Genomic DNA, 13513 nt, shown 5'->3' with positions numbered 1-13513 from the left:
AAAACATAAATCACCAATATATGTCCAATTATCTACTCTATATCTAAATACAAAAGTAGTTTGTTAAAAGGATTATAGAACAAATACTATGTAAAAAAATTGAATGTTTTAAATTTACTTATTTTTGTCTTATCTTATGTACTGAGTTAATGAAATATTTTACCTCTCCTCCTTACAAGTAATACATGAAGCAGTCATTTAAAGAAAATTTGATTATCCTACCAGATAACTCCTTCAGGATGTACATTTTCTTGTGCCTGAATAAAGCTTTTGTAGTACTTCATTGAAAAGAAACACTCTCAGTTGAACTGAATTATTAGCATTTCCAACAACTGTTCTTTTAAAGTATGTCAGAAAGTGACATAAAAGTACCAGTCACAGTCAGTCATGAAGCCATGTTATAAAGTGGCCTATCATATTTCAAAACCTTCATTTTGTCATTCTCAGAAGCTGTCTTCCTCCCTGAGTATCAGATAGTGCTGACAGACTGAACCTGTCACCTAATTCCCTGTAGAGCTGCAGGCTGAGAGGGTATGCTGAAAGATCCAGAGTGACAGTGAAAACTGTTTATGTACTAACATTTTTCTATATATTTTAAATGAATGATTCAAAGTGTTGTTACAAAGCAGCTGTTAAATACTTGGAAGGAAGTACCATAGAGTATATACTACATGTAATAATTTATTAAAATACAACTATAAAGCCTTAGAAGAAAGACTATATGTCTGAGTCAATTCTGATTAATAATAACTTCTGAAACCAGGCGGGCAAAGTAAATTCATCTTCCTTTAATCAATAATATTCTCTTTTTTGCCTCCACATCACTGCATCTACAATAGTTAAACAAATTATTATATTATTGTATTTGATTCCATCACATATCTTTCCCACATTAGATTTTAAATCTATTAATGGATTTACCTGAGTACAATTATAACGCTAGAGATACTCAATGGTTTCTTGATTGAATCAATCTTATCTACCAATACTGGTATTAAAAATAAATACAATTTACTCAAAATACATTTTGGGCCGGGCGCAGTGGCTCATCCTGTAATTCCAGCACTTTGGGAGACCCAGGCAGGTGGATCACCTGAGGTCAGGAGTTTGAGACCACCTTGGCCAACATGATGAAAGCCCCTCTCTACTAAAAATAGAAAAATTAGCCAGGCTGGTGGCACATGCCTGTAATCCCAGCTATTCGGGAAGCTGAGGCAGGAGAATCGCTTGAATCTGGGAGCTGGAGGCTAAACTGAGCCAAGATTGTGTCACTGCACTCCAGCCTGAGCGACAGAGTGAGACTGTCTCAAAAAAAATTTTTTTTGAGCACTTTATACAATTGTAGTATATATAATGAAAAGTAAACATAGAAGTGTAAAAACAATGAATGTTCACAACTAAACACACCTATAACATACATAAAGTGCAAAATATTTACATGTATTACTCATTAATCTTACATATGTTTACAAACACATGGAATAACCACCAAGACTGAAATATAGAACATTTCCAATACAACACGAGGCCCCTTTTGTCAATCTCAGCAGTATGCCTCCAGGGCTAAGCATTATTCCATCTTCTTTCTCCATAGATTAGAATTGGTTGTTCTTTTTACACCATTTTTTCCTCTCAGTCCTTCTGTTTAACATTTTTGTGTTGAATTGCCTTTATGTTTAGTAATCCTGCAGTTAAATTCATCCAGTAAGTATTTAATTAAATTCTATAATTCTAAAATATCCATTTGGTTACTTTCATCCATTTGAATTACCTCTTGAATTTCTCTAAATTCATCAGTTTCTTCTTCTATCTCATCCTCTGTTTTATTCAGCTTATCAATCACAGATATTTTTAAAAATCCCTTTCCACTAACTCCAATTTTTGGATTATGTATAAATTTTCTTTCTTTTAAAACTTTCTTTGATTTTTGGTCATATTTTTCTAATGCTTCACATATATCACGATTTTTTTTTAAAATTTCATGAGCAGACAAAGAACTATAGAGACTGCAAATGTTATCCTCTGCTAGAGAGACTTCTTTGTCTTGTTTGGCAAATAGTCTAAGGATCTGCTTCTTTCAAGTTAATCAGAGTAAGATCTAGTTCACCTTGCTCCTCAGGGTGGCTCTCCTGAAATTTTCAGCTGAGGCCCCAGTAGGTACCTTATACTTCTGATCTGAGAAAGAGCAGGAATGTTAAGTTCTGCAGGTAGAGATTGCATGCTTAACTTTTTACCCTCCTTCTCCATACTGTTTCAAAATGTGATAGAAGTTATTAAGGAGAAATTTACTTTTATGGCAAACCCCATGCTTCTTTTTTATTTTTTATTGTGTTAAGAGTACAATATGAGATTTACCCTCATAACATATTTTTATGTGCACAATACATTATTGCTAACTATAGGCACAATGTTATGCAGAAGATCTCTGGAACTCATTCATCTTTCATGCTGAAAGTTTACACACATTGAGCAACTCCCCATTTCTCCCTCTTCCAGCCCCTGGCAGCCACCATTTTACTCTTTGCTTCTGTAAGTTTGATTGATTTAGATTATACTGATAAGTGAGATAATACATTGTTTGTCTTTCTGTGACTGGTTTATTTCACTTAGAATAACATTTTCCAGGTTCACCCATGTTGTGGAATCTGCCTGGATTTTCTTTTTCTTTTTAAGACTGAATAATAATCTATGGTCATTTAGGTTGTTTGCATACATTAGCTATTGTAAACAATGCTGTAAGTTGACGTGGGAGTGTAAATATCTCCTCAATATCCTGATTTCAGTTCTTTTGGACAAATATCCAGAAGTAAAATTGCTAGTTCATATAGTAATTCTATTTTTAATTTTTTGAAAAACCTTCATAGCTTTTTTCATAGCAGTGTCACCATTTTACCTTGCCAGAAACAGTGTATCAGGGTTCTGATTTCTTCACATCCTCACTAACACTAGTTATCTGTTTTTTCTAACATACAGCCATCCTAACATATGTATGATAGTTATAAATGTGGTCTTGATTTGTATTTCCCTGATAACTAGTGATATCGAATATATTTTTAAATACCTTTTGGCATTTGCTTTTCTTTCTTAAAGACATAGCTATTTAAGACATATGTCCCTTTTTAAATTTAGTTATTTGGTTTTTTATTGCTGTTGGGTTGTACGAGTTTTTTTACGTGTTTTAGATATTAATCCTTTATAAGATATATGGTTTTCAAATATGTTCTCTCATTCCATAGGTAGCCTTTTGTTTATTGTTTCCTTTGCTGTGCAGAGACTTCACAGTTTGATGTAGTTCCACTGCCTATTTTTGCTTTTGTTGCCTGTGCTCTTGATGTCATAGCCATGAAATTACTGCAACATCAATGTAAAGTATTTTCCTTTATTTTCTTGAAGAAATTTTATAGTTTTGGGTGTTATATTTAATGTTTTAAACCATTTTGAGTTTTTTTTGTGTGTGTATGGAATAAGGATCCAATTTCTGTGTGTGTGTGTGATAGCCAGTTTTCCCAACATCATTTATTGAAAAAAAAAACGATCATTTACCCACTGTGTATTCCTGACACACCTATTAAATATTGGTTTACTACATCTATGTATAGATTTATCTCAGGGTTCTCTAATGTGTTGCATTGGTCTATAGGTTTGCCTCTATGCCAGTACCAAACGGTTTTAATTAATGTGGTTTTGTAATATATTTTGAATTCAGGAAATGTGATGCCTCCAGCTTCATTCTTCTTACTCAATTTTTTTTTGCCTGTTTGGGGCTTTTTTTGCAGTTTTCTATAAATTGGGGGATTTTTATTTTCAATTTCTGTAAAAACTGTAATTGGGACTTTGATAAAAATTGCATTGAATCTTTAGATAATTTTGGATAGTATGATGATATTTGATAGTATTTAGTCTTCTAATCCATGAATACAGGATGCAGGATGCCTTTCCATTTACTTGTGGCTTCTTTAATTTCTTTCAACAATGTGCTTCAAATTTCAGTGTATAAGTCTTTCACCTACTTGGTTAAGTTTGTTGCTAAATAGTCCATTTCTTCTAATGGAATGGAAGACTATTTTTGATACTACTATGAATGCAGTTTTTCTCAATTTCCCTCTTGGATAGTTTGTTGTGAATGTATAGAAATGATTTAAATTTTTGATTTTATATCTTGCAAATTTGCAAATTTATTTATTAATTCTTACAGTTTTTTTAAATTGGGTGCTTAGTTTTCTACATATAATATTATGGCATCTACAAACATGTCATTTAACTTCTACTTTTCTGATTTAGATACCATTTATTTATTTATTTTTAATTGCTTTGGCTAGGACTTGTATTATGCTACATAGAAGTTAAAGTGGACATTCTTGCCTGTTTCTGACCTTAGGGGAAGTTTTCAGTTTTTTACTGTTAAGTGTGATGTTAGCTTTAGACTTTTCATGTATGGCTGTTATTATGTGGAAGTAATTTCCTTCTGTTGTTAGTTTTTTTGTTTGTTTATTATTTATTTTTTTCCATAAGTTTTTGGGGAACAGGTGGAGTTTGGTTACACAAGTAATTTCTTTAGTAGTAATATGTGAGATTTGTGTGCACCTATCCCCAGAGCAGTATACACTGTACCCAATTCATAGTCTTTTATCCCTCATCCAACTCGCACCGTTCCCCCCAAATCCTCAAAGTCCATTGTATCATTCATATACCTTTGCATCCTCATAGCTTGCATCTCATTTAAGAGTGAGAATATACAATGTTTGGCTTTTCTTTCCTGAGTTACTTCACTTAGAATAATGGTCTCCAATTCCATCCAGGTTGCTGATATGCCATTATTTCATTCTTTTTTATGGCTGAATAGTAGTCCATGGTGTGTGTGTGTGTGTGTGTATATATATATATTTATGTCTATATGTATACATATATGTATCTCTCTATATATGTGTGTGTGTGTATATATATGTGTGTGTGTGTATTGTGTTGAATAGGAGTGATAAGAGTGGGTATACTTGTCTTGTTCCAATTCTCAGGGAATGGTTTCAACTTTTCTCCATTCAGTAGTATGTTGGCTGTGGGTTTGTTATAAATGGCTTTTATTACATAATGTCCCTTCTATGCTGATTTTGCTGAGGGTTTTAATCATAAAGGATTCTGGATTTTGTTAAGTGCTATATATGTATATAAATATATAGTGATATATACATATACACACACTATATATATGCACACACTATAAAATATATATAGTGATATATATATCACAATTTCTCATTGATTGATGGACATTTGAGTTGGTTACACATTTTTGCAATTGCTAATTGTGCTGCTATAAACATTCATGTGCAAGTATCTTTTTTGTATAATGACTTCTTTTCCTCTGGGTAGATACCCAGTAGTGGAATTGTTGGATCAAAAGGGAGTTCTGCTTTCAGTTCTTAGTTCTTTAAGGAATATACACACTGTTTTCCACAGTCATACTGCTTTACATTTCCACCAGCACTGCCGCAGTGCTCCCTTTTCACTGCATCCCTGCCAACATCTATTTTTTTAAATTTTTTAAATTATGGACATTCTTTCAGGAGTAAGTTGGCATCACATTGTGGTTTTGATTTTTCTAATGATTAGTGATGTTGAGCATTTTTATACATTTTTATATGTTTCATGGCAATTTATAGATCTTCTTTTGAAAATTGTCTATTCATGTCCTTAGACCATTTTTTGATGAGATTGTTTAGGCTTTTTTTGCTAATCTGTTTGAGTTCCTTGTAGATTCTGGATATTAGTCCTTTGTCAGATGTACAGATTGTGAAGATTTTCTCCCACACTGTGCGTTGTCTGTTTACTGTGCTGATTGTTTCTTTTGCTGTGCAGAAACTTTTTAGTTTAATTAAGTCCCACCTATTTATCATTGTTTTTGCTGCATTTGTTTTTGGGTTCTTGGTCATGAAGTCTGTGTCTAAGCTAATATCATAAAGGTTTTTCCAGAATTTATCTTCTAGAATTTGTATGGTTTCAGGCCTTAGATTTAAGTCCTTGAGCCATCTGGGGTTGAGTTTTGTATAAGGTGAGAGATGACGATCCAGTTTTATTCTTTTACATGTGGCTTGCCAATTATCCCAGCACCATGTGTTGAATAGGGTGTCCTTTCCCCACTTAATGTTTTTGCTTGTTTTGTTGAGGATCAGTTGGCTGTATTTGACCCTATTTCTGAGTTCTCTATTCTGTTCCAGTGGTTTATTTGCCTATTTTTATACCAGTACCATGCTGTTTTGGTGACTATGGCCTTATAGCATAGTTTGAAGTCAGATAATGTGCTGTGTCCAGATTTGTTCTTTTTGCTTAGCTTTGCTTTGGCTATGCAGGCTCTTTTTTAGTTCCATTTAAATTTTAAGATTGTCATTTCTAATTCTGTGAAGAATGATAGTGGTATTTTAACGGGAATTGCATTGAATTCATAGATTGCTTTTGGCAGTATGGTCATTTTCACAATATTGATTCTACTCATCAATGAGCATAGGATGTGTTTCTATTTGTTTGTATTGTCTATGATTTCTTTCAGCAGTGTTTGTAGTTTTCCTTGTAAAGATCTTTCACCTCCTTGGTTAGGTATATTTCTAATAATTTTTTGGCTGCTATTATAAAAATGTTTGAGTTCTTGATTTGATTCTCAGCTTGGTCGCTGTTGGTGTATAGCAGAGCTACTGATTTGTGAACATTAAATTTTTAATCTGAAACTGCTGAATTCATTTATTAGTTCTGGGAGCTTTTTGGAGCAGTATTTAGTGTTTTCTAGGTATACGATCATATCAACATGTCAAGTGACATTTTCACTTCCTCTTTACTAATTTGGATGCCCTTTATTTCTTTCTCTTGCCTGCTTGTTCTGGCTAGGACTTCCAGTATTGTGTTGAATAGAAGTGGTAAGAGTGGATATCCTTGTCTTGTTCCAATTCTCAGAGGGAAAGGTTTCAACTCTTCTCCATTCAGTAGTATGTTGGCTGTGGGTTTGTTATAAATGGCTTTTATTACATAATGTCCCTTCTATATTGATTTTGCTGAGGGTTTTAATCATAAAGGATTCTGGATTTTGTTGAGTGCTTTCTCTGCATCTATTTAGATAATTATGTCATTTTTGCTTCTAATTCTGTTTATGTGGTGTATCACATTTATTAACTTGTGAATGTTAAACCATCCCTGCATCCATGGTATGAAACCCACTTGATCATGTTGGATTATCTTTGTGATATGCTGTTGGATTCAGTTAGCTAGTATTTTTTTTTGAGTATTTTTACATCTATATTCATCAGGGATATTGATCTGGAGTTTTCTTTTTTTGTTATGTCCTTCCCTGGTTTTGATATTAGGGTGATGCTGACCTCATAGAATGATTTAGGTAGGATTCTCTCTTTCTCTGTCTTGTGGAATAGTGTGAAAAAAATTTGTACCAATTCTTTTTTGAATGTCTGATAGAATTCAGCTGTGACTCTTTCTGGTCCTGAACTGTTTCGTGGTGACAATTTTTTTATTACAATTTAAATCTTGTCACTTTTATTGGTCTGTTCAAGATTTCTAATTCTTCCTGGTTTAAGCTAGGAGGGTTGCATATTTCCAGGAACTTATACATCTCCCCGAGGTCTTCTAGTTTATGTGTGTAAAGGCGTTCATAGTAGCCTTGAATGATCTTTTGTACTTCTGTGGTGTCAGTTAAAATATCTCCCATTTAATTTCTAATCATGCTTATTTGGATCTTCTCTCTTCTTTTCTTGGTTAATCTTGCTAACGATCTGTCAATTTTATTTACCTTTTCAGAGAACCAGCTTTTTGTTTCATTTATCTTTTGTATTTTTTTTATTTGTTTTGTTTAGTCTCGCTTAGCTCTGATTTAATCTTGGTTATTTATTTTCTTCTGTTGGGTTTCGGTTTGGTTTGTTCTTGTTTTTCTAGGTTCCTTGAGGTGTGACCTTAGATTGTCTATTTGTGCTCTTTCAAACTTTTTGATGTATGCATTTAAGGCTATGAACTTTCCCCTTGGCACTGCTTTTGCTGTGCCCCAGAGGTTTTGATAGATTGTGTCACTATTACCATTCAATAAAAATAATTTTTTAACTTCCATCTTGATTTTAGTATTAACCCAATTATCATTAGGAGCAGGTTATTTAATTTCCATGTATTTGCATGGTTTTGAAGGTTCCTTTCGGAGTTGATATCCAATTTTACTCCACTGTGGTCAGCAAGAGTACTTGATATAATTTCAGTTTTCTTAAATGTATTGAGACTTGTTTTGAGGCCTGTCGTATGGCCTGTGTTGGAGAATGTTCCACGCTCTGCTGAACAGAATGTATATTCTGTGGTTATTGGATAGAAAGTTCTGTAAATATCTGTTATGTTCATTTGTTCTAGGGTATAGTTTAAATCCACCATTTGTTTGTTGATTTTCTGACTTGATGACCGGTCTAGGGCTGTTACTGGAGCACTAAAGTCCCCCACTATTACTGTGTTGCTGTCTATCTCATTTCTTAGATCTAGCAGTAACTGTTTTATGAATTTGGAAGCTCCAGTATTAGTGCATATATATTTAGGATTGTGATAATTTCCTGTTGGACAGAGTCCTGTTATCATTATATAATGTCCCTTTTGTCTTTTTTAATGACTGTTTTTTTCTTTTATTATTATTATTTTTTATTATACTTTAAGCTCTAGGGTACATGTACACAAAATGCAGGTTTGTTACATATGTATACATGTGCCATGTTGGTGTGCTGCACCTGTTAACTCGTCATTTACTTTAGGTATATCTCCTAATGTTATCCCTCCCCCCTTGTCCCACCCCGCGCATGACAGGCCCCAGTGTGTGATGTTCCCCACCCTGTGTCCAAGTGTTCTCATTGTTCAATTCCCACCTATGAGTGAGAACATGGGGTTTTTGGTTTTCTGTCCTTGTGATAGTTTGCTGAGATTGATGGTTTCCAGCTTCATCCATGTCCCTACAAAGGACATGAACTCATCCTTTTTTATGGCTGCATAGAATTCCATGGTGTATATGTGCCACATTTTCTTAATCCAGTCTATCATTGATGGACATTTAGGTTGGTTCCAAGTCTTTGCTATAGTAATAGTGCCGCAATAAACATACGTGTGCATGTGTCTTTATAGCAGAATGATTTATAGTCCTTTGGGTATATACCCAATAATGGGATGGCTGGGTAAAATGGTATTTCTAGTTCTAGATCCTTGAGGAATTGCCACACTGTCTTCCACAATGTTTGAACTAGTCTACAGTCCCACCAACAGTGTAAAAGTGTTCCTGTTTCTCCACATCCTCTCCAGCACCTGTTGTTTCCTGACTTTTTAATGATCGCCATTCTAACTGGTGTGAGATGGTATCTCACTGTGGTTTTGATTTGCATTTCTCTGATGGCCAGTGATGATGGGCATTGTTTCATGTGTCTGTTGGCTGCATAAATATCTTCTTTTGAGAAGTGTCTGTTCGTATCCTTTGCCCACTTTCTGGTCAGGTTGTTTTATTTTTTCTTGTAAATTTGTTTAAGTTCTTTGTAGATTCTGGATATTAGCCCTTTGTCAGATGGGTAGATTGTAAAAATTTTCTCCTACTCTGTAGGTTGCCTGTTCACTCTGATGGTAGTTTCTTTTGCAATGCAGAAGCTCTTTAGTTTAATTAGATCCCATTTGTCAATTTTGGCTTTTGTTGCCATTGCTTTTGGTGTTCTAGTAATGAAGTCCTTGCCCATGGCTATGTCCTGAATGGTATTGCCTAGGTTTTCTTCTAGGGTTTTTATGGTTTTAGGTCTAACATTTAAGTCTTTTATCCATCTTGAATTAATTTTTGAATAAAGTGTAAGAAAGGGATCCAGTTTCAGCTTTCTACATACGGCTAGCCAGTTTTCCCAGCACCATTTATTAAATAGGGAATCCTATCCTCATTTCTTGTTTTTGTCAGGTTTGTCAAAGATCAGATGGTTGTAGATGTGTGGTGTTATTTCTGAGGGCTCTGTTCTGTCCTATTAGTCTATATCTCTGCTTGGTACCAGTACCATGCTGTTTTGGTTACTGCAGTCTTGTAGTATAGTTTGAAGTCAGGTAGCCTGATGCCTCCAGCTTTGTTCTTTTTGCTTAGGATTGCCTTGGCAATGCAGACTCCTTTTTGGTTCCATATGAAGTTTAAAGTAGTTTTTTTCCAATTCTGTGAAGAAATACATTGGTAGGTTGATGGGAATGGCATTGAATCTATAAATTACCTTGGGCAGTATGGCCATTTTCACAATATTGATTCTTCCCATCCATGAGCATGGAATGTTCTTCCATTTGTTTGTGTCCTCTTTTATTTCATTGAGCAGTGATTTGTAGTTCTCCTTGAAGAGGTCCTTCGCATCCCTTGTAAGTTGGATTCCTACGTATTTTATTCTCTTTGAAGCAATTGTGAATGGGAGTTCACTCATGATTTGGCTCTCTGTCTGTTATTGGTGTATAGGAATTCTTGTGATTTTTGCAAATTGATTTTGTATCCTGAGATTTTGCTGAAGTTGCTTATCAGCTAAAGGACATTTTGGACTGAGACGATGGGGTTTTCTAGATATACAATCATGTCATCTGCAAACAGGGACAATTTGACTTCCTCTTTTCCTAATTGAATACTCTTTATTTCTTTCTCCTGCCTGATTACCCTGGCCAGAACTTCCAACCTTATGTTGAATAGGAGTAGTGAGAGAGGGCATCCCTGTCTTGTGCCAGTTTTCCAAGGGAATGCTTCCAGTTTTTGCCCATTCAGTATTACATTGGCTGTGAGTTTGTCATAAATAGCTCTTATTATTTTGAGATAAGTCCCATCAATCCCTAGTTTATTGAGTTTTTTTTAGCATGAAGGGCTGTTGAATTTTGTCAAAGGACTTTTCTGCATCTATTGAGATTATCATGTGGTTTTTGTCTTTGGTTCTGTTTATATGATGAATTACATTTATTGATTTGTGTATGTTGAACCAGCCTTGCATCCCAGGGATGAAGCCCACTTCATCATGGTGGATAAGCTGTTTGATGTGCTGCTGGATTCGGTTAGCCAGTATTTAATTGAGGATTTTTGCATCCATGTTCATCAGGGATTTTGGTCTAAAATTCTCTTTTTTTGTTGTGTCTCTGCCAGGCTTTGGTATCAGGATGATACTAGCCTCATCAAATGAGTTAGGGAGGATTCCCTCTTTTTCTATTCATTGGAATTGTTTCAGAAGGAATGGTACCAGCTCCTCTTTGTACCTCTTGTAGAATTCGGCTGTGAATCCATCTGGTCCTGGATTTTTTTTGGTTGGTAGGCTATTAGTTATTGCCTTAATTTCAGAGCCTGTTATTGGTCTATTCAGGGATTCAACTTCTTCCTGGTTTAGTCTTGGGAAGGTGTATGTGTCGAGGAATTTATCCATTTCTTCCAGATTTTCTAGTTTATTTGCGTAGAGGTGTTTATAGTATTCTCTGATGGTAGTTTGTATTTCTGTGGGATTGGTGGTGATATCCCCTTTTTCATTTTTTATTTTATCTATTTGATTTTTTTCTCTTTTCTTATTAGTCTTGCTAGCGGTCTATTTATTTTGTTGATCTTTTCAAAAAACCAGCTCCTGGATTTACTGATTTTTTTGAAGGGTTTTTTGTGTCTGTATCTCCTTCAGTTCTGCTCTGATCTGAGTTATTTCTTGCTTTCTGCTAGCTTTTGATGTGTTTGCTCTTGCTTCTCTAGTTCTTTTAATTGTGATGTTAGCGTGTCAATTTTAGATATTTCCTGCTTTCTCTTGTGGGCATTTAGTGCTGTAAATTTCCCTCCACACTGCTTTGAATGTGTCCCAGAGATTCTGGTATGTTGTGTCTTTGTTCTCATTGGTTTCAAAGAACATCTTTATTTCTGCCTTCATTTTGTTATGTACCCGGTAGTCATTCAGGAGCAGGTTGTTCAGTTTCCATGTAGTTGGACGATTTTGTGTGTGTTTCTTAATCTTGAGTTCTAGTTTGATTGCAGTGTGGTCTGAGAGAGTTTGTTATAATTTCTGTACTTTTACTTTTGCTGAGGAGTGCTTTACTTCCAACTATGTGGTCAATTTTGGAGTAAGGGTGATGTGGTTCTGAGAAGAATGTATATTCTGTTGATTTGGGGTGGAGAGTTCTGTAGATGTCTATTAGGTCCACTTGGTGCAGATCTGAGTTCAGTTCCTGGATAACCTTGTTAACTTTGTGTCTTGTTGATCTGTCTAATGTTGACAGTGGGGTGTTAAAGTCTCCCATTATTATTGTGTGGGAGTCTAAGTCTCTTTGTAGGTCTCTGAGGACTTGCTTTATGAATCTGGGTGCTCCTGTATTGGGTACATATATATTTAGAATAGTTAGCTCTTCTTGTTGAATTGATCCGTGTACCATTATGTAATGGCCTTCTTTGTCTCTTTTGATCTTTGTTGGTTTAAAGTCTGTTTTATTAGAGACTAGGATTGCAACCCCTGCTTTTGTTTGTTTGTTTGTTTGTTTTCCATTTTGTTGGTAGATCTTCCTCCATCCTTTTATTTTGAGACTATGTGTCTCTGCAAGTGAGATGGGTCTCCTGAATACAGCACACTGTTGGGTCTTTACTCTTTATCCAACTTACCAGTCTGTGTCTTTTAATTGGAGCATTTAGCCCATTTACATTTAAGGTTAATATTGTTATGTGTGAATTTGATCCTGTCGTTATGATGTTAGCTGGTTATTTTGCTCATTAGTTGATGCAGTTTCTTCCTAGCATCTATGGCCAATTCGATCAAGTGGAAGAAAGGATATCAGTGATTGAAGATCAAATGAATGAAATGAAGTGAAAAGAGAAGTTTAGAAAAAAAAGAATAAAAAGAAACGAACAGAGCCTCCAAGAAATATGGGACTACATGAAAAGACCAAATCTACATCTGATTGGTGTACCTGAAAATGATGGGGAGAATGGAACCAAGTTGGAAAACACTCTTCAGGATATTATCCAGGAGAACTTCCCCAACCTAGCAAGGCAGGTCAACATTCAAATTCAGGAAATACAGAGAACACCACAAAGAAACTCTTTGAGAAGAGCAACTCAAAGACACATAATTGTCGGATTCACCAAAGTTGAAATGAAGGAAAAAATGTTAAGGGCAGCCAGAGAGAAAGGTCAGGTTACCCACAAATGGAAGCCCATCAGACTAACAGTCGATGTCTTGGCAGAAACTCTACAAGCCAGAAGAGAGTGGGGCTAATATTCAATATTCTTTTTTTGTTGTTTTTTTTTCTTTTATTATTATACTTTTTAGGGTACATGTGCACATTGTGCAGGTTTGTTACATACGTATACATGTGCCATGCTGGTGCACTGCACCCGCTAACTTGTCATCTAGCATTAAGTATATCTCCCAATGCTATCCCTCTCCCTCCCCCCACCCTGCAACAGTCCCCAAAGTGTGATGTTCCCCTTCCTGTGTCCATGTGGTCTCATTGTTCAATTCCCACCTATGAGTGAGAATATGCAGTGTTTGGTTTTTTG

Source organism: Pan paniscus, chromosome 1 (assembly GCF_029289425.2).
Source record: "Pan paniscus chromosome 1, NHGRI_mPanPan1-v2.0_pri, whole genome shotgun sequence".
In the NCBI taxonomy this organism is placed as follows: domain Eukaryota; kingdom Metazoa; phylum Chordata; class Mammalia; order Primates; family Hominidae; genus Pan; species Pan paniscus.
Note: the sequence above shows the minus strand (reverse complement) of the source record.